Raw genomic sequence first — 22,226 nt, forward strand, 5'->3', positions numbered from 1 at the left:
TATGGGAACCCATTGCTACAAACTGAACATGGTCATAGATAAGGATGCGGTATGCCTGGAACTCTGTATATAATCTAGACTGAGAAGTTTTTTGTTATTTGGAGGGGGATTATCACCTGTTTCTGCAAGCTGTTGGCTGCAGTTATTTGTAATTCTTCTCATAAAAATCAAGAAAACTCAAGTTTAAAACCATGTACCTGGAGGCTACAAAATCCCAATCAATAACAATAACTACTAAAGAGTTAAACAAGGAATTGTCTGCATTTGCAATCATGAAATATGTATAAGGAATATTTTGGGGCCCATTTACTATACCATCTTAAGGTTGTGCAATATACTCATGTTACCAGCAAACATTAAGGCATATTAATTGCAAAACCATTGCATTAGTGTTTGGGAGTATTTCTGGCATTGGAAAAAGCAGCTATATTACCACCTTCTGCATTAGTATTGCAGCAGATGAAGCAAAATGCAATGATTTGCAATTAATGTATGTTAACGTGCAGCCAAATTAACAGGTACACACCTAACTTTCTCCTGCCCTCTTCCTTTGTCCCATATTGGCATAAAATTCTGCACTGGATATACAGCACAGGATTTAAAGCATGTTAACCGTCTTGACTCTGCATTAGCTATTAAAGACCACATTAAACACAAGTAGCTGAGCAAATAGGTCCCTTGGTGCTTTAGTCAATAAAACTTTTTTTCCCCTCAGATACAGAATAATATTTGAATGAGGCTTTTGTTTTAAATGTACGTTAGCAAACCACACAATAATTATGATTTACTACATATGACTTAATTCTCAGATAAGTTTGGAAAGAAACAGTTTGGTTTGTGTACAATAAATGCCCAGTCACTTTTCTCAAGAAGTATCTTGCCAGCTTCAAGTTCTTCCCAGCACTCACCTTTGTCCCATGATTTTGATTTGATTTTGTACTCTACCTGCATTATTAAGGGATACATCTTTTCTCCATTATGTTTCATTCTATTCTAACTTTAATTACATTGTGAAGAACGCTGTGATGTGTATGGAAACAAGTCTATTAAAAAATGACTTCTTTTCAGTGGATACATCTGCTCTGCTTTCCTTTCAGTAAATAATGTACCTGCAGTTAAGAGTTTCACAGAAGGAGGCTCAGGGGACAATCGTCCCCGTGTTTAACCATTGTTGTCCTTGCCCGTTCTGACTTCATTCTAACAACAAAGAATTTCTTCAAATGTGCTAGATTATTTCTTTTCATAGCTTGCTTCATGTAATGCTAGAATGCATTGTTCGGTATTCCCAGCCCTCAGCTCAGTTAATCAATCTGGTTTCTTCTCTGCAAAGAGGTAGTACATGTGTTTCTTAAAACCACGCTTATTGACAGTGGTTTTAATACATTTTGATAAAGTGGCCGTGCCTATGACACTAGACTTTCACCCCCGGATAGTTGCCTGGGCCTAGGGTTAGTTGCTCCCAGTCGACAGCAAGGACACTCAATATTAAGACAAAGACAACCGTGTGGTAGCAGACCCTACTGGCAAAGAGCCATGATTAAACAGAATATAAAAATCATCATTTGACTGTTTGATCTTTGTAGTTTCATTTAAAACCTAAAGCTAGCAGACTTCTGTCATTAAAAGATGACAGCAGGAACTCCTTTCTGGCTGACTGGAAGAAATATTTTGAGGTTTTATTATTATTATTATTACTAAGTAGTAAAACAGGCCCGTTTCTGACACAAATGAAATGGGCGCTAGCAAGGTTTTCATCGGAGTGTGTATGTTTGAGAGAGTGTGTGTGAGATTGACTGTGGGTGAGAGAGAGAGAATGAATGTGTGAGTGTGTTTGTGTGACAGAGAGAGAGTGAGACTGCTGGGTGCAAGTGTGTCTCCTCTGTCCCCTGCCCCCCCCCCCCCCCTCCAGCCACACAGCGATTCTCCTCTCTCTCCTGCTCCCCCTCCAGCCACACAGCGATTCTACGTGTTCCCTTGCCCCCCTCCAGCCACCCACCGATTCTCTTCTCTCCTCTGTCCCCTGCTCCCCCTCCAACCACCCAATGATTCTCCTCTGTCCCCTGCCCCCCTCCAGCCACCCAGCGATACTACATTTTCCCTTGCCCCCCTCCAGCCACCCAGTGATTCTCCTTTCTCCCCTGCCTCCCCTCCAACCACCCAGCGATGCTCTTCTCTCCCCTGCCCCCCTCCAGCCACCCAACGATTCTCCTGTCTCCCTTGCCCCCCTCCAGCCACCCAACGATTCTCCTGTCTCCCCTGCCCCCCCTCCTGCCACCCAACGATTCAGCTCTCTCCCCTGCCCCTCCTCCAGCCACCCAGCGATTCTCCTTCCCCTTACAGCACCACAAAACACACGCAAACAATGGCCGCGCCACAGCACTACTCAGTGGTTGGTTTCCACAGTGCACCTGCACACGCCCACCTTAGCAGCTGGGCGCACGCATTACACAGCAGCCCCACCCATCGACCTCTCTGGGCATGCGCTCTGCACGGTGAACCAGCCTACCCGTCAACCGGCCAATCGGTGCTATGTACACTGCTCAGCGCCCTGCCCACCAACTGCCACAGCGTTTTGGGTCTAAAGATACCGCCCAAATCTCTGCCCTTCTGCCAACCACCCAACCCCCGCTGCCGTGCCGTGCACGCCCACTGAACGATATACCCAATCGCCGTCGTGCGCCCGCCCTCCCACCTGTGGTTGTTCAGTGCTGCGTGTCACGTACCCGGAAGTACGCTGACGTCAATTCAGGAGATGGATACAGCCTTACAGAGAGCACGAATGCTTCAAGGCTTCACTGCCACGGAGTCAGCTTCAGAACATTGAAGGTGCCTTTTATTATATAGGATTCCAACTATTAAAGCATAAAACATCAAGTAAAAGTAACAAACATTTAGATACGTTCTAGATAATGAGAACTGAATTGGGCCAATTACAGTTTTCAAAATGACTCTTTCTGAAAGTTTTCTGGCTGCTTCTATGTTGTCCTTTTTATCCCTTCCAGGTATGATCAGGCTAAAAAAATAAATTCCTTCTTTGTCTCTACAGTTTATGCAGCATTCTTCCTTCATGTTTTGTTTCCTTCATATTGTTCTTTAAAAGGGAGGTATTCCCTGTAACCAGAGCTTCTTTCAAGCATTATAAACATGGTGATCATGAGACACAATTTGAAATAGAACCCAAAGGCACCACTGGCATTGATTCTGCTATGCAACCTCACAGATTTCTCTATTCCTACTACAACTGATTTGCATTCAACCCTCCTGTCTTTTGTAATGCGGTGCCCGGTTTCCATGAATAGCCTTAGCAACTGGTCCCTCTTTTCTCATAGTGACTCAATTCTACATTTCAAAACAAATTAACTGCAATGGTTGGCATGGAATCTTTTGTGAATTTACCTTGTGAAAGATGCTTAGTGGCAAGCTGCAGTCACAAATGTGTTTAAGCTCAAGGAAGAGAGTCTGGGGCAGAATAATTATAGTGGGAAATAAGCAAAACCATAAAACTGCATTGTAAAACTGACAACTGCAGATTTAAAAAAAAAATCTTTTGAATAAACATGATTGTGTTCTGGGAAGGGGAATACTGATAACTAATTAAAAATATTCAGGCATCTTGAACCAAAGATAATATGAATTGTTCAAATTGTTTACAAGTCATTTAAAGTAGATTGCTTTATTTTAATTGTAAATCCTGATTTTGTATAATTATAGTGATTGTTCTTTGTCTTGTAATTGCATTCTGTTTTAAAATTAGTAATGAACAGAAACTATAATCATGCTGTTACCTGATGTAATGGTCTTCTAACAGCTGAGGGGGAAAGGTACAATGTATGTCACTTATCATAGCATTATCTATCTCATAGTTTTTGTTTTCTCTTCCATATAAACTTAACTTGCAAAGGTTACAACCAGATCTGTTTTTGCATACTAACATTATAATTAAACTCAATATATACAAATATGTCTGTGACTCTGGTTCCAATGTTCATATGGATGAAACTCATCCAACATCTGTGACTTGTGGAAGCTGATTTTAGTTAGGAGAAGGGAATTCCAGGTCAAGGTTGGGATGTATAGTACTGCCATAGAATTTTACAAGAGGTTCTTTGAAATGTAGATAATGTATATCTCTCTCTGTGTGCAGCAAAAGCAGTGACTTTGGAAAGCTGCAGGTGGAGAAACACATCATGCAAATACCCTCCACCACCACCACATGTGTGTGGAAACAGGTTTTCAAAACAGCTGCTACCACTTTACATGCATACATGCATACATGGGTAGATCTGCTTTTCTGAAATAATGCCCCCAATACTTATGGAAATTACATGCTTTGTTTCCTCTCTGTTTGTGATCTCACTGTTTGCTTCTGTTGATGTTGCATATCCGTGAGGATTGGACCTTCTCCTTTTTTGGATTTGCTTTTACTTATTTACGTAAATATAGTCACATATATGTCCTTTCTAAAATGTACTTCTTAGTAATTAGGTCCTATTACATTAAATGGGATTTTTGGTGAAGTAACATGTTAATGGAGTTAGTGCTCTTAGTACACGTTAACTGTAAATTATTTAAAGAATGTATAAGGTTCGCAATAACTTTTTAAATTTTTTATTTATAGAATGTTAAGTACAAACTCAAGACGGAGCATCCCAATACATACATTTTCCCAATAAAGAATATATAACAATAAAGAAAAATGATCTATTGATACATTTTAATGTCAGAAATCATTGCATTTCTGACTTATTTTATTTTATTCTTGAGTTCGATCTGGAATGGATGTTCTCCTATGAGATGAGTTATGAGATAGGTCATCTAGGTAAGAAAGGGAGCATCCATGTAGGAACATTCACAATTTATTGTGTATGTTTTTAAAGACTCACTGAATACAGATCCTTCTGTAAAATGTGTATCAGGTGGTGTATACAGTGCGAGGAGACATTTTACAAAGAAACACATTTTGAAAAAGAGCAGCAACACTTTGGGCTCTGAAGATGTAAATACCAGCACTTACACATGTACATGGTGGATTTTGCAACTTGCTTGTGTAAGTGCAGGCATTTACAAAACTGCGAGTAAAGGAACCGAGGGACCCTTTTACAGAGCGGTGGTAAGCCCAATGCAGGAAAAAGAAAACCCCTGGAAATGGCTTGCGTGGCAGTGTGCTCTGTGCGCTGCCCGATTACTGCCAGGTTAGCATGAGAGCCCTTATCACAACCTCAGTGGTCCCACAGTTCCCAGGAAGCACTCACAGACTCAACACACAAACCACCAGGATTCTTTATCAGTCCATACAGGCAGAATGAATAACCAATTGTGTTTATTCTCAGTACTTGAAACAGTGGACAAAAAATGTGCAATTGGCAAACAATAACAGATAACTGACATATGGATCAGTTAGAAAACTAACTAAAACATTTGCTTACTGTCTAAACGGTACCTGGGAAGATCAGGACATATAATTGTTCACAGAGCCTTAGCAAACAGATCTGTCTCTTTCTTCTTCCAGGCTAAGACTGAAGCAACAGTCAGCACTACTGAGTAATTTCAAACTCCAGGCCAATCAGAGCCCAGTCTACAAGTTTTAAACGTATACTACTACTGCTTGCAACCTGCTTGTGTTAAAGAAAAAGAATACTCATGGGCCAATAATCAGAAGCAAACACAGGTGCTAGAGGTTATTAGCACCTTACTAGCACCTGCGTATGCTACCATCCCATGATCAGAGCCCCTGAGCATGTGAAACACTGCGCTCACAGGCTATGAATTCAACTAGCATGCAAATGCATGCAAAACAGGGCTCTTATTGCAAGTAGCATGCAAATGCATTCTAAATATATTCTTCCCCAATGATCAGTGAGCAGCGCACCAAGCGAGCCAAACATTGGCATGCTGTCCACGGCAAACCATATGCCAGCTCAGAGTGGCATTATGGTTTGCAGATCATTGGGGAGGAATGGTGAGCCATGCCCAGCATGCATTTGCATACTAACAGGCCCCACATTCCCCAAATACAGCACCTCCACAGGAGCAGGAATCTTACCCCCCCCCCCCCCACCCCAAGCTAGTGACACAGGAACTGTCCCCCTGACTCCCCCAATACAAGTTCAGGGGGGTCTGGAGATCCGGTAGGTCTCCAGTCCCCCTAACCCCCCTAGCATCCCCCCCAAGAAAGCCCTGGTGGTCTAGTGGGCCGCAAATCAAGCCCCCCCCCAACCTGGTGGTCTAGCAACCCTCTTCGCTGCCCCATAACTTTGTTGGAGGAGGGAGGTAATATACTCCCTCCTCTTCCAGCAGTGCTGCCTCAAAAATGGCAGTGCCCAGCCCTGCCCAACACATCCTGGGATGCATTAGGTGGGGCTTCACAAATTAAAACAGGGAGATATCCAACACATTTTACAGGCTTAAAACACACTGTTTCTTCACAACGTATAAAGTTATATGTGTAAATTCTAATTAAAGCTAATTAGTGCCACTAACTGATTGTTAAGTACCAATTATTGGTGCTAATTGATGGCCAAATTAATGCACACAACTTAAGGTGCCATATATAGAATTTGGGGGTTAGTCAACATTTAAGCTATACCTGGAAGCAGGTGTAAATGCCAATGGGCAAACATTTAGAGATATGGATCTATTTCTGTTGCAATGTAGAAAAGACAAAACATATAGAAGAAGCAAATCCTCCTCAACTCAGCCGTAAGAACAAGCAACAGCAGAGTTGACGGAAAGCAGCAGATCAGTAGTTTTCACACAAACAACTTTATTTTGTTAACAAAGTTTTGACTCAACACGAGCTGTGTTTCGGCTTGAGTATCCTGCCTCAAGAGTCTAAACTTTGTGCCTTGAATAAAGCAAGTCAGTATCAGAAGCAGACCTCGTCTAATCTATTGCTAATCTATACCGAATGATTGCATTACAATTCATACCATGAACAAAAAACATCACCTGGTCCCAGCAAATCATATAAGTTGTGTGAGCACTACTGTAGGAAATACGCCTTTCAGGTACATCCAGACCTATTTATTTATTTATTTATTTATTTATTGTCTATTAGATTGTAAGCTCTTTGAGCAGGTACTGTCTTTCTTCTATGTTTGTGCAGCGCTGCGTATGCCTTGTAGCGCTATAGAAATGCTAAATAGTAGTAGTAGTAGTAGAACACACACTCTTCATGCAATGAGAATGCACAAGTAAGCAATTGCTTTTCTAACATTGTTAGTGGCATATGTACGTGCATTTGCTCGTGTATCACTTTTTCACATGTGTAAATGCCACTTAAACCTTCTAACATGACTTCCTTGGGTCAACTAAATAGGTTGTTATGAACTGAATTTATCTAGAAATCTTTCTAGTTAAAAAAATGGTAAGATGTGCTTAAATCTGTGACTCATCCCTAGGAAAGAATAGTCTTTTAGAAGTGATCATAGTAGTTAAAGTAATATATCTGCTATAATTATTATCCTTACATCTTGCTATGATCTACATAAAAGAAAATGAATAGCATTATGAGATCCTTTATATACAAGGCTATGAAGGAGACATGAAAACATTGATCTGACTATAGAAAGGTGGCACAGTCCTTTGGACTGGCAGACGAGCTTTAGAGCAGAAGAAAATAGCTCTTAGTACAGCCTTGGAATCCAGCTGTAGTACTGAGCATGCTGGGATAAGAGTAGGCTGTAGATAGTGATCATCTATTGATCAAGTTAATCATTAAAGCCTGGGGGGAGATTATGTAGCTATTTGTTCTACTAAGAATCCTAACTTTTAACTTGAATTTAATGCTAGCAGTTCATTAACATTGGGAGGACAGGGATTGATCCAGGTTGTCTTCTGATGGGAGACCGATTTACTCCAATTGTATACTCCAGTTTATTTATCTAGATAAATTAGAAACACATAAAGGACAATACTATAAGGGGCACCTATATGTAGGCACCATTACAAACATTAAATGATAGAATCGGTGTACCTATGTGTGTAAATGATGTCACTGATTAGCATTTACGCACACAGATGCAAGGCATATAGAGCGTGATTCTGTAAATGGCACTCCCTAGCACCAAAATGACGCACACCAAGCATGAATTCTATAAAGGCAGTTCCACATGGAACTGTCTTTATAGAAAATTAGTTTGTCATCTTAGCTCTTAACGTCATGCACAAACATTTATATTGATGTAAATGTTCATGCCTGACTACTGTCAGTGAGGCATGGAAATGAAAGTATTCCATAGTTCTGTGTCTAAATCTTGGGAATGCCATTCACCCGCCCATACCCCTTCCTTGGCCATGCCTGCCTTGGAGTTGCACGTGAGATGAATTGGGCACAAAGGTTATAGAATAGGTGTAGATCACAGATCCACATGTAACCTGTAATTGGTGCCAATGAGTGCTTGTTTAGGCAAATTATTATCACCAATTTAGCCAATTACTGTACGTGCAGATCAGAGATCTGTGCCCAAAATTGCATGCTAAATTTTGGATGCTTATTATCCACTGTAGTAGAATCTGCTTCTCGATGTGGATGGTGCATAAGCTCCTCATGAGTCAAAAAAACCTCCTTAATAAGTGAATTTGAATGCTTGCTAGCCCTTTATCATGTTAGAAGGGTATTCTATTTCATAAACGTCTACTGACACTTTATCAACAGTACTTATCTGAGCTGTAGTGACGACTGCAGCTGGGAGTGCTCTACAGAAAGCTTCTGTTTTGCTTGAGCTTCTTAAGGAGCTAAATCCTCGGCCTAAGTACTCTGAAAAATACACAAAGCTCTAGATTATAGAGGGAAAATAAGGAACATAGCGATGGAAACTAACTGTCGAACACTTACCAATTTATGTTCTGCCTTTCTTCTATGCAGGTTTTGCCTAAATGATGGCTGCCTGCTTTTAAACAGACACCTTCCATGCTCCACCAATGATAGGGGAGACTAGATCCTTAAAGGGACAGTTTCTCACTACACGATGTAAAGTAGCACATTGCAGTGCATAGAAAATAATCACAGTGCATAGGGAAAAAAAAAACCCTTAAATGAATGTTTGCCACTCAATTCGATTATTGAGTCCTAAAGGAACCAGAGACTTAAGCCTATATATCCAGTGTTGTTCTACCTGGTGGAGTTTACAGTCCCGATCCCCTCCTCTTACTGATTTTGTCACATGATCAATTACTATACATTTCAAATCTTCGAAGACATGTGACGCTGTTCTGCTATGAGCTACCAGAGGAGCTTCTAAACGTTGGTGGCTTAAATTAAATTTGTGATTGCTAAGTCTTTGCTTTAAAGCCCGCATGGTGTTCCCCACATACAGTTTTTTACATGAGGAGTTGTGCCATTAAGACATAGCAACCAGCTCCATTGTGGATTGTTTTGATGAATTTCTTCATGCAGCTTATGCAGTAGACCCTGCTTCCCCTAGGAGATGTAATTAAAAGGGCTATGTGAAGGGAGAAGAGCTGGGGTACTACTACTACTACTTATCATTTCTATAGCACTACTAGACATATGCAGAGCTGTACACTTGAACATGAAGAGACAGTCCCTGCTCGACAGAGCTTACAATCTAATTAGGACAGACAAACAGGACAAATAAGAGATAAGGGGATATTAAAGTGAGGATGATAAAATAAGGGTTCTGAACAAGTGAACAAGGGTTAGGAGTTAAAAGCAGGTGTTGCACCTCAGGTATCAATAATGAAGGGGTGTGCCAAAAGGGCACGCCTCTTCATGAATAACTGAGGGTGCAACTGGACTACTAACTAGGAGTATTTTTTATTTTTGTTACATTTGTCCCCCGCGCTTTCCCACTCATGGCAGGCTCAATGCGGCTTACATATTGTATACAGGTACTTATTTGTACCTGGGGCAATGGAGGGTTAAGTGACTTGCCCAGAGTCACAAGGAGCTGCCTGTGCCTGAAGTGAGAATTGAACTTGATTCCTCAGTTCTCCAGGACCAAAGTCCACCACCCTAACCACTAGGCCATTCCTACATTTGTATCCTGCATTATCCCAAGCATGCTCGGGTTCAATGTGGCTCACAAACAACTTACATTTACAGAATGAATTTATAAACAACTCACATTACAAAAATTAACATATTACTTTGGAGGAAGGTAAAACAGTAAATCAAATGAGCATCATTTTTGATTTAAAACAGTGGATTAACCAAGATTACGATTGTTGATTGGTTTCCATTGTTAAGAATTTTTTTAAAAGGAATGTCGTTAGCATTTTGTGTGACTCGTGAAGTCATTTGTGGATCTGATACGTTTTGGAAAGGAGTTCTACTGCTTGGTGCCTTGGTATGAGAACCTAGCCACGTGGACTAAATTTAGAAATGTTCTCAAAGGAGGAAAAATCATTGGATTTGTACTGTGGTGGCTACAAACACTACAGAACACTGCAGTTAGGTTAATATATATACTCAACTGGCAAGTTTGACAGAGCAACTCCTTTATTGGTTAAGGCCCATTGGCTTCTGATTCAGGCCAGGATAAATTTTAAGGTTTGTAATTATGGTTTTGAAAATTTCATACGGGACTGCCCCTGAATATACAGTCTCGTTGGTAGCTCTTCCAACCTGTGATATTATTTCAAGGTTGAGAGATTTTCTAATTTTACATTTTCCATTCATTAAAGGGGTTAGATATATGAACGTTTATCAATCTTCCTTTTCCTTTGTAGCAGCAAAAATATGGCATGACTTACCCAAACATCTCAGATTTGTTAACAGCTATTTACCATTTTGGAAGTTTCTTCGGACATGGTTATACAAGAAATATTTATTACAAGCTATTTTTAGGGTCTAAGTATTTAGATTAATATTATTACTCTTTAGTTTTACTTTTTAAGTTCTCAACCCAACAACTATTCCTAGGTATATGTGGAACATAAGCATTGTATTAGTATTGGTCTATTTTAATTGGGTTCTCTGCCGTGTCACTCCCACCTAGCCTTTATATTCTGAGAGGTTTTATTTGTATTTTTTTTTATTATGTTATGTGGTTTGTTTCTGTAAAAATTCAATAAAGATTTTGAAAAAAGATATGTCCTCTTATGCCATTTTCTATTAGTGAGAGAGTTGAGGTTCAAAAACTGTGGATGGTATTCCCTCATTTAAAACCTGGCTTACAGAAGTGGGACATATGAGCTGAATGGAGTTGCTTAACGTATAGATAATACATTAAGGAAGCAATACAAACAGGTAATATGATTTTAATGTAATTCTTCTCCATTTGATAGTCAAAAGAAGAGGAATATAGCTTTCCCCTCACTACATAGTAACCTAGTAACATAGTAGATGACGGCAGAGAAAGACATGTACGGTCCATCCAGTCTGCCCAACAAGATAAACTCATATGTGCTACTCTATGTGTATACCTGACTTTGATTTGTATCTGCCATTTTCAGGGCACAGACCGTAGAATTCTGCCCAGCACTAGCTCCACCTCCCAACCACTAGCCCCGCCTCCCACCACCAGCTCTGCCACCCAATCTCCACTAAGCTTCTGAGGATCCATTTCTTCTGAACAGGATTCCTTTATGTTTATCCCACACATTTTTGAATTCCATTATCGTTTTCATCTCCACCACCTCCCGTGGGAGGGCATTCCAAGCATCTACCACTCTCTCCGTGGAAAAATGCTTCCTGACATTTTTCTTGAGTCTGCTCCCCTTCAATCTTATTTAATGTCCTCTAGTTCTACCGCCTATCCATCTACAGAAAAGGTTTGTTTGCAGATTAATACCTTTCAAATATTTGAACGTCTGTATCATATCACCCCTGTTTCTCCTTTCCTCTAGGGTATACATGTTCAGGTCAGCAAGTCTCTCCTCATACGTCTTGTAATGCAAATCCCATACCAATTTTGTAGCTTTTCTTTGCACCGCTTCAATTCTTTTTACATCCTTAGCAAGATACGACCTCCAAAACTGAACACAATACTTCAGGTAGGGCCTCACCAATGACTTATACAGGGGCATCAACACTTCCTTTCTTCTGCTGGTCACACCTCTCTCTATACAGCCTAGCAACCTTCTAGCTATTGCCACCGCCTTGTCACACTGTTTCGTCGCCTTCAGATCCTCAGATACTATCACCCCAAGATCCCTCTTCACGTCTGTACATATCAGACTCTCACCGCCTAACACATATGTCTCCAGTGGATTTCTATTCCCTAAGTGCATCACTTTGCATTTCTTCGCATTGAATTTTAATTGCCAAACCTTAGACCATTCTTCTAGCTTCTGCAGATCCTTTTTCATGTTTTCCACTCCCTCCTTGGTGTCCACTCTGTTACAAATCTTAGTATCATCTGCAAAAAGGCAAACTTTACCTTCTAACCCTTCGGCAATGTCACTCACAAATATATTGAACAGAATCGGCCCCAGCACCAATCCCTGAGGCACTCCACTACTCACCTTTCCCTCATCCAAGCAAATTCCATGAATCACCACCCCCTGGCATTTGTCCGTCAACCAGTTCCTAATCCAGTTCACCATGCCAGGTCCTATCTTCAGCCTGTCAAGTTTATTCAAGAGCCTCCTGTGGGGAACCATGTCAAAAGCTTTGCTGAAATCTAAATAGATTATGTCTACAGCACATCCATGATTCAATTCTCCAGTCACCCAGTCAAAGAATTCAATGAGATTTGTTTGGCACAATTTACCTTTGGTAAAACCATGTTGTCTCGGATCTTGCAACTTATTGGTTTCCAGGAAATTCACTATCCATTCCTTCAGCATCGCTTCCATTACTTTTCCAATAACCGAAGTGAGGCTTACCGGCCTGTAGTTTCCAGCTTCATCCCTATCACCACATCTGCTGTTCTCCAATCCCATGGAAACTTCTCCCGTCTCCAAGGATTTATTAAACAAATCTTTAAGAGGACCCGCCAGAACCTCTCTGAGCTCCCTCAGTATCCTGGGGTGGATCCCATCCGGTCCCGTGGCTTTGTCCACCTTAAGATTTTCAAGTTGTTCATACACACTCTCTTCCGTAAACGGTGCTATATCCACACCATTCTCATATGTACTTTTACCAGTCAATCGTTGTCCTTCTCCGGGATTTTCTTCTGTGAAAACAGAACAAAAGTATCTATTTAGCAAATTTGCTTTTTCTTCATCATTATCTACATAGCGGTTCGCAGCATCTTTCAGTCTCACAATTCCCTTTTTAGCCTTCCTCCTTTCACTAATATACCTGAAAAAAATTTTGTCACCCCTTCTTACCTTTCTAGCCATTTGTTCTTCCGCTTGCGCTTTCGCCAGACGTATCTCTCTCTTGGCTTCTTTCAGTTTCTTCCGGTATTCCTCTCCGTGTTCCTCTTCTTGAGTTTTTCTGTATTTCAGGAATGCCAACTCTTTTGTCGGGCATGGAAAATCCAGCATTTCAATGGTGGGAAGGCTGGGGCATTGTTTTATTAGAACATCTAATGAAGTAGGATGGGTCGTCATTAGCCTAGCGAAGGTGCGCCATCAGCCTAGCAAATACTTTTGCTTACTGTCAATTATTCCATTACTTGTCTTATTTACCTAGAGATAGTTTGACCCTACAGTTCGAGTCCTCATTGCAGAAATTTTTGAAAGGTGATGCTTTGGGACAGGTATCCATTTATTGGTTCTATATGGCATTTATGCGTCATTCTCTGGCTCCGGATCTTCAGGTAGTTGTAGAACGGTGGGAGCAGGACCTAGTGCACCCAGATCACACTCTTACTCTATTGGCAGCTCTTAGGTTGACACCCCAGAATGTCCACAGTGCAGAGTTGCAGGAAAGCCATTTTAGAATCATACATAGAACTTATTTTTCTCAAACATAGGCCTATCTTGCCAGTTATGCCACCACTCCCACATACCTGAATGGTACCCAAATGGATAATTCATTCCTTCATGGCCTTTGGACCCGTACAGCAATTAAAATATTTTTGGAGGCCATCTCTAGTTTCCTGCACTCCGTTATTGGTTACTATCCCAGGCTCACTTTGGAGAGCGCTTTATTCAGTTCTTTTCCACAGTGGGAGGGAGGGCTCTAGGGGCAAAGCACTTTCTGTGGAAAGTCTATAATATTGGGGAAGAAATTATTTTTAATCATTGGCTCTCAGATTCTCCCCCATCATTTCAATACTGGAGGAACAAACTGCATGAGCTCATACTGTGGGAATCTTGGGGGGCCCATCTTTCTCTAAAACAAGAAAACAAATTCATGACAGTTTGGAGTCTGTACCTGAACAATTATCTCCCAGGGCACATAGCAAAGTTATCAATAGATTTTGTACAGAACCACCAATTTAACAACTTAGTGGGTTCCCTTGGTGGGGTGGGTACAGAAGGGATTCAATGGGTAGAGTAGGACCTAGCTGACAGTATAGACTGGGGCTTCAGAGCCTAGACCCCAGATGCAGTAACTATTCGGTATACAATCTCATTATATTGATTGCTGCTCGCTTTGTTTCCTACTCTGTATGTGGGGTAGAGAGGTTGGGGGAGGGGAGTTTTCTGGAACTGTTTGTATTCCTTTATGCAAATTTCAATAAAAAAGATTTTCAAAAAGCAAACTAGAAATATCTGTGGTGCACAGTAAATTGAAAACATGTTCGGAATGTATGATAAACCAGGAACACCGAATTTTGGATATCACGGATGACTTAGGCCATTATGACCATGACTGAAAAACCATAGAGATGCTACATATTGAGTTGGAGGACTTTTACAACTGCACCCAGCGTAATAATCTCTGGATCGTCAGTCTACCGGAAAATACTGAGGGGACCATCTTGACCACATTTATGGAGGGTGTTATTCCCAAACTACTACAGATGGACTTTAGGAGACTGAGCTTGAAAGAACATATAGAGGACTAGATTCTATATATGGTGCCTACAAAATTGGCACTGAAACAAAATGCACCTATAGAATAAGCCTACATTTCTGCACAGTTTATAGAACATGCTAAACGCACACCTGCACAACTAAATTTAGTCATGCGCAGTTATGCATAGATTTTAGAAACACCTATGACCCACCCATTCCACATCCATGACCGCGCCCCCTTTTCAACTACATGACTTAGAATTTATGTGCATCACATTATAGAATATGCTTAGTTCTGCACATAAATTCTAATTAATGCTTATTAGTGCCAATAATTGCTTGTTAATTGGCAATTATCCACATTGATTGGCTGTTAACTATGTTGCATGTGCAATTACAGATTATGACTGGATTTGCACACACAACTTAAGTCGTGCTATATAGAATCCTGGGGAGAGTGCCTATGTTTAGGCCTCCTAACCACAAAGGCCCTAGACCTGTCATTATTAAGGTCCTCAGATTCCAACAAGTTATGGAGATTTCTGGTAAAGGCCAAACAAATGCAGAATCTGTACTGGAATGGCTCAAAAATGTTTATTATAGTAACATAGTAGATGACGGCAGAAAAAGACCTGCACGGTCCATCCAGTCTGCCCAACAAGATAACTCATATGTGCTACTTTTTGTGTATACCCTACTTTGATTTGTACCTGTGCTCTTCAGGGCACAGACCGTATAAGTCTGCCCAGCACTATCCCCGCCTCCCAACCACCAGCCCCGCCTCCCAACCGCTGGCTCTGGCACAGACCGTATAAGTCTGCCCAGCTCTATCCTTGCTCCCAACCACCAGCCCCGCCTCCCAACCATCGGCTCTGGCACAGACCATACAAGTCTGCCCAGCACTATCCCCGCCTCCCAACCACCAGTCCCGCTTCCCACCACTGGCTCTGGCACAGACCGTATAAGTCTTCCCAGCACTATCCCCGCCTCCCTACCACCAGCCCCGCCTCCCGATATTGACTAAGCTCCTGAGGATTATGCTTGACTTTGTCAAAAATACAGTGCTCAAATGGAAATAGTTCCTCACTTTTAGACTGCAATTAAAGCAGCTGGGAATGCGATATGGGCTGTTTTATCCTGCTTTACTGAAAATCACAATCAACAATTAAATGCACAAATTTGATGATATTAAATCACAAGGACACCATGATAGGTGACTTTATCAAGAAACTTGTTAATTCCACCTCACATTTTTTCTCCTTTGGGAGGAAACCTTACACATAGCTTTTCTTTCTGCTTCTTTAGCCACTGAAATGTGAATAATTAAGACTGGCAATTTAATTAAGCCAAAACCTGATATGTCTTCTATGACAGTGCAAATACTCATATCTTATGTTAATAAAGTGTAAAGATGTTTTCTTTTACTGTAGCATTGTATATGAATAAGATAGCTAACTAATTATTTTATATCTGTAGGTGGAGTGAATGTATATGATGTGCACTATGCGCTCACAACTAATGTTCATCGGGGTTTTATTCATTGTTTTGAGGATGCGTGAAAAAATATTGAACATATCTCTATTGAATAATGTAGGGATTACAGAGATAGCAGTGTATTATTTTGGCCCACTGCTCGCTGATCATTGTAGAGGAATACTAATGTCCCTCTGCGTGCATTTGCATGCTATCAGCATTCTGAGCCAGCGAGTATGTTGGTACATGCACTTGCCGGCTCTGTTCCTGGGCGCTAGTCTGGCGTGCTAATGGTCTCTAGTGCTCATGTTTGCTTTTGATCATCTGGGCCTAAGAGATTAACAGACAGTTGGGTCAAATATTCTTTCTTCTCACTTGCCATTAAGAAAAAAGGAATTGGCAGAGAACTCTGGTGTCGACACATCTTGGACTGGTTGGATGGATAAAGCATTTGGTAAATGGAAGACATTTATCATTTCAGCGGCCACCACCATAATCATAGTGGTAGCAATTTTTGTGTTAGTAGGATGCTGCATAATCCCTTGTGCTAGAGGCTTAGTAGAACGCTTGATTGAAACCGCAATAACAAAAAAGACAACCGCAGGACAATATGCCCTGTATGAAAATCTCCTTCCCAACACCACAGGGGATAACACATTGGACTATCTCCCTATGAGATGGACCAATCGCTATGCAAATCCTAGAGACCATGTAGAAATGTCTGCAACAGTATAATCATGTAATAGCACACAGGGATGCAAAATAATAGTGTTAAGACTGATGAAAGGATGTAATCAATAATCAGTATGACTATGTAATCCATGCGAATGTATACTCAAGATATAATCAGTATATAACCAAAGAATTATTGATTGTTATCAATATATATATCTCCATATATGTAAGAGTAAGATTGAACCTGCATATTAATAGGTTTAGAAATATTATTGTTGTAGTTATAGTATGTTACCGAAGTAGTGCCTATGTTATAACCTTAATTCAAACAAATCAGACTATACCAGCTTTCAATTAGACTCACTCGATTCTATAATTTAATAGGATACCTTCTGGAATGGATGGTACCATGGTACATTAGCCCTGGTGTCACCCTATGGGATAGGGTGAAGAGGGGAATGTTAATATGGGTTCTAGCTTGAGGCCTATCCACTGGAATGGTGATGGGCCAAGTTACACGGCTTTAACCAGCTGAGAAGCCCTGACTAGGCCTGAAAGCCCACCAATGGCCTTATAGTTGAGAACCTGCAAAAGCAGGACTGCATGATGAGTCTTAACAAAATCTGGTACAACTGTCAAATTGAATATAGCACCTAAGATGTAGAAGTAATGGACAAAAATGGATAAAGTTTGGTCTAAAATGGAGTTTGTCTTTCTATAAGATGGCACACAGATCATAAGATGATATAAAAGAGGATGTGAAACTGATATGTGATATTTTGGTAACAAGAAAAACAAGTTGTTGACAATAACGGAAATTGCAAAATATCTTGCAATAGCTAAAACGGAAAGGAGAGCTGGGTACAAATGGGCACCTGCCGGAAAGGAAAGTATGATTCAGAGGTTGTGCAATATTAAGAAAAAAAAAGGGTCTTGCCATTGACTTGCATAGAGACCTGCGCCTATAAAAGAGATGAGATTTTGGCAGATCGTTGGAACTTTCCCCAACGCATCCTCAAAGGCAGAACTCTGTGCAGTTGAACCTAGAACTTGTCTGATGAATATACCATATTGAAGACTTAACCTTGGTAAGAATAAACTAAACCTTCTTTCTGAAAACCATCTCTGTCTTCATTTCTATTTATTCTATACCTGTAATTTGTTCTACTAAATAATCCACACACAAGTAAGGCGCACTCGCTGAACCTAATTGGGTTGATTTTTAATAGTATATATGTGGGAACATAAATGGCCCAAGATACACTTAGATCCTTATAGACGGAAAGTTGTGGTCATGGGAATTAGGTTTGAACTGAGCCTTCTGATGCCTCCACAACGCAGATACCCATGGGAAGGGGTGTCACTGGAATTCAGGGAGGCGGTTAAAAAAAAAGATCTTAGAAGAACAAAACCTCTGTACACCTCCGTGTGGAAGGATCCCACGGGGGTCTATAGAGGGGCGATAAAACAGTTCTTATCAGACAGAACCCTAACTTTGAGATTGTTTCTCATTATTCAGATGATGCAGAAAGAATATTGGAAGTCAACATTAAGATAACTGGCACATACCTGAGTCTTATTAACATATATGCTCCTTTATCTGGGGATGCATCCTTCTTCTCTACATTGCAGACACTGGCTCCAGATAATGATAGTAAACAAGTAATAATAGCTAGGGACTACAATCATGTCATTGAACCCCAGTTAGATAGATCACCATGCTTAAAAGTCCTATGATTCAATTTATGGAAGAATGTGGTCTAGTTGACATCTGAAGACTATTGGGCTCATTTTCGAAAGAGAAGGACATCCATCTTTCAACATAAAATGGAAGATGGATGTCCTTCTCCCAGAGATGTCCAAATCGGTATAATCAAAACCCGATTTTGGACATCTCCAACTGCAGTCTGTTGCAAGGATGTCCAAAGTTCAAGGGGGTGTGGCAGAGGTGTAGCAAAGGTGGGACTTGGGTGTGCCTAACACTTGGATGTCTTTGACCCATAATCAAAAAACAAGGACGTCCCTGACAAACACTTGAACGTTTTCACCGAGACCTGTTTTTCTTATGAATAAGGCACAAAAAGGTGCCCAAAATGACCAGATGACCACCGGAGGGAATCAGGGATGACCTCCCATTACTCCCCCAGTGGTCACTAACCCCCTCCCACCCTCAAAAAACATCTTTAAAAATATTTTGTGCCAGTCTCTATGCCAGCCTCAGATGTCATACTCAGGTCATCAGTCTCTCCTTGTTATATCACGATGGTCTAAATGATCAGAAGTGCTTTAATAGGATCATCAGATCAGCGTACCTGCCTCTATAATGGCCAATGATTATTATGAGCCAAGCATGTTTAAAAAGAAAGTACCACAATCCTCATCAATCCAAGTTTTCGATTTACTTATTTTTTCATTATAATATTCACTTGTATCATTTATCTTATTTGTTCCACATTTATTGGTGTCTTTAAACTCCAAATTAGTACTTAGCTTTTCAGCCACTGTAGACATACATGATGGAGACCCAACGTCACTGACATAGATCCATGTTTCGTTAAAATGCTGTTTCAAGGTAGTCTCCTGTAGAATAAATCATAAAGATAAGCTTAAATCTCAGTTATTACTCAAGCTATAACGCCCCGATGTAAGACCCAGTCATTACTGACCAAAATCTGTTTTCTTATATGCAGTTTCTAAAATGGCCGCTAAACATTTTAAAGGAAGCTTTTAAAGCCATGCAATCCTCGCGTCATCTGCAGCGACAATCAAACTTCTCGGCCGAACAGCTGATCATAGTCACACACGGTATATATCATTAATGATCTATATACCGTGTGTGCCTATGATCAGCTGTTCAGCCGGGAAGTTTGATTGACGCTGCAGATGGCGCGAGGATTGTTTGGCTATAAAAGCTTCCTTTAAAATGTTTAGCGGCCATTTTATTACGCTTCATTTCATGTCTCCAAGGTAAGCATCAGCTTCTATTCATCTCTATGGTATTCTCATAGTATCTTGATTAGTTCACCATATCTAACATCTTTTAACGTAGCATTATTTATATGTATGTTTTCATTTTCACCTGCATTAGCAGCCTGTTTCCTAAGGCAAGTTTTTACATTTCACTTAGCAATGCGGTATATATTACTGGGCGTTATCCGGTTTTTCCCCTACTCTCCTCTTATATTACACTTTTTGTTTTTATGTCATTTTTAACTAACTCTTGCCATTTTCTGTTAATGACATTCCATACTCAGCACATTCGGTAGAACACCGCTGATATTTCATGTTTGCATTCAGTGGTCCTCTCTTAGCATCTCTCATTCTCTCTAGATACATCATCTCCTCTTTTTCTCCATTATCACTGTTCTTTCTGATATTTATCACTTTTTCTGCCTTGTTTCTCCTGCCTCCTTATGGTATAATAGCCCGTTCATTTATCAATTTGTTCATACAATTCTTGCACCATCTCCTTTATATCACATTCACTCATTTTAAACCATATTATTATTTTTTTTTATATATAATAAAAAATAAAATGTATACTTTTATATTTTTTATATATTTAAAAAGTCTCTGTTCATATTTATGTCCATGCTTATATATTTGTAATATAGCTGCAACCCCTGAGGAAGGCATACAGCTGAAACACGGACTGTGTTGGATCCAGGAGACTTTTGTGACTTTTTCAAAGAGAATACACCCTTTGGAAGACTATTGATTTCTGCTTGTTCTTTGGAACATTCCTCCACCCTGTTTTGTTGATTGAAAGTATGCAGCAAAATCATTGCAGTTCAGTTTTAACTGTGCAAGCTGGTTCTGTTGTGAGGGTTGCAGTAGACTGTTTACTATGCTGAACAGTGTCTTTATTTCATCACTCACAGAGCAATATGGATACCGAAAATTGATAACTACATTTCTAATGTATGTTGGACATGTCAAATGTACCCTGGAACCCTCAAACATTTACTATTCGAATGTTCTGTTATTGTAGGAACACTTTGGACCAATATATGGTATATTATTCAAAAGGTTCTTCATACTAACATCCCTCTCAATTATGGCTCTGTATTTTAAACATACATAATGTTATCTCAGATATGGATGACAGTGCAATACAACTTCTATATATATTCACTACAATTGCCCTTCAACAAATACTAACAAATCTTAAAAATGTAAATATGCTTAACATATTTCTGGTGGAACTCAGTTATTCTTACCTATAAATATGAAACAAATGTGATGAACACCCATACCATATATGACAAATTAAAGATGTGAGCATATCTCAAAAACTATATGATGAACAGTAGAATTATCTAGAGTGTCTAACCATATATATTGGTTTCAATTATTACTGTATAATATATTGTAATGAGTGCATATGATACTACATTAATGTTTTTGCTGGCAAATATATTTAATGCTCCTGTTGTTTCTACCCCATGTTGTTCCTCATGTTTTGTACATGTTCATATTTAGATTGTACTATTGTATCTTTACGAAAATCAATCAAAATAATTGAACTAAAAAAAAAAAAGAAGCACTTTCAGTTCTCCACTGGAAGGAGTACGGGAAGCACTTGGTCATCCATTTCTCATGTATTTCTAGAAAAGGCTATATGCCAGCAGATCCTGTTCAAAAATTCATGGCGATGTCCATATCTGACTTTCAGACTTGGATCTCCATACTCTGAGTTAGATGATCTTTCTAAAATTCTGCTCCACATGTCTCAACTGCACTTTCAACCTCATCTGTGCCAGCTAAGATTTTACGTTGTATTGTATAGACATTATGAGTATCATACCTATGTTATTTGAATGCTTTAATGCATGTCTATTAAGGTGCAGATATTGTGTTTACCATATACATGTTATAAGAATGTAATTCCATACTACCTATTATGGTATCATTCATATTCTGCTGACATTTACCATATTCCTGTTATATTACTGTTTTATTGCACTGTTTTAGTGTGTATATTTCTGACACTGCATCAAGTTAGTCCTATTACTTGGATTCAATTTGCCTGTCTCCAAGATTACCTCATTGATTATCTTTATGCTTATATCGTCATTTTACTATTGTTATGTTGTTAACAAAATTGTTATTTTTATACCACACTATACCTGCTGTACACTGCTTTGGGTGATTCTCTTTGTAAAGGCGGTTAATAAATCCAAATTACTAGCTAACTAACTAATCCATTAAGGTTTCCATCATATATTCACCCAATTAACTGATCCATTTAGTTATGT

This window comes from Microcaecilia unicolor, chromosome 2 (genome assembly GCF_901765095.1).
Source record: "Microcaecilia unicolor chromosome 2, aMicUni1.1, whole genome shotgun sequence".
Taxonomy (NCBI): Eukaryota; Metazoa; Chordata; class Amphibia; order Gymnophiona; family Siphonopidae; genus Microcaecilia; species Microcaecilia unicolor.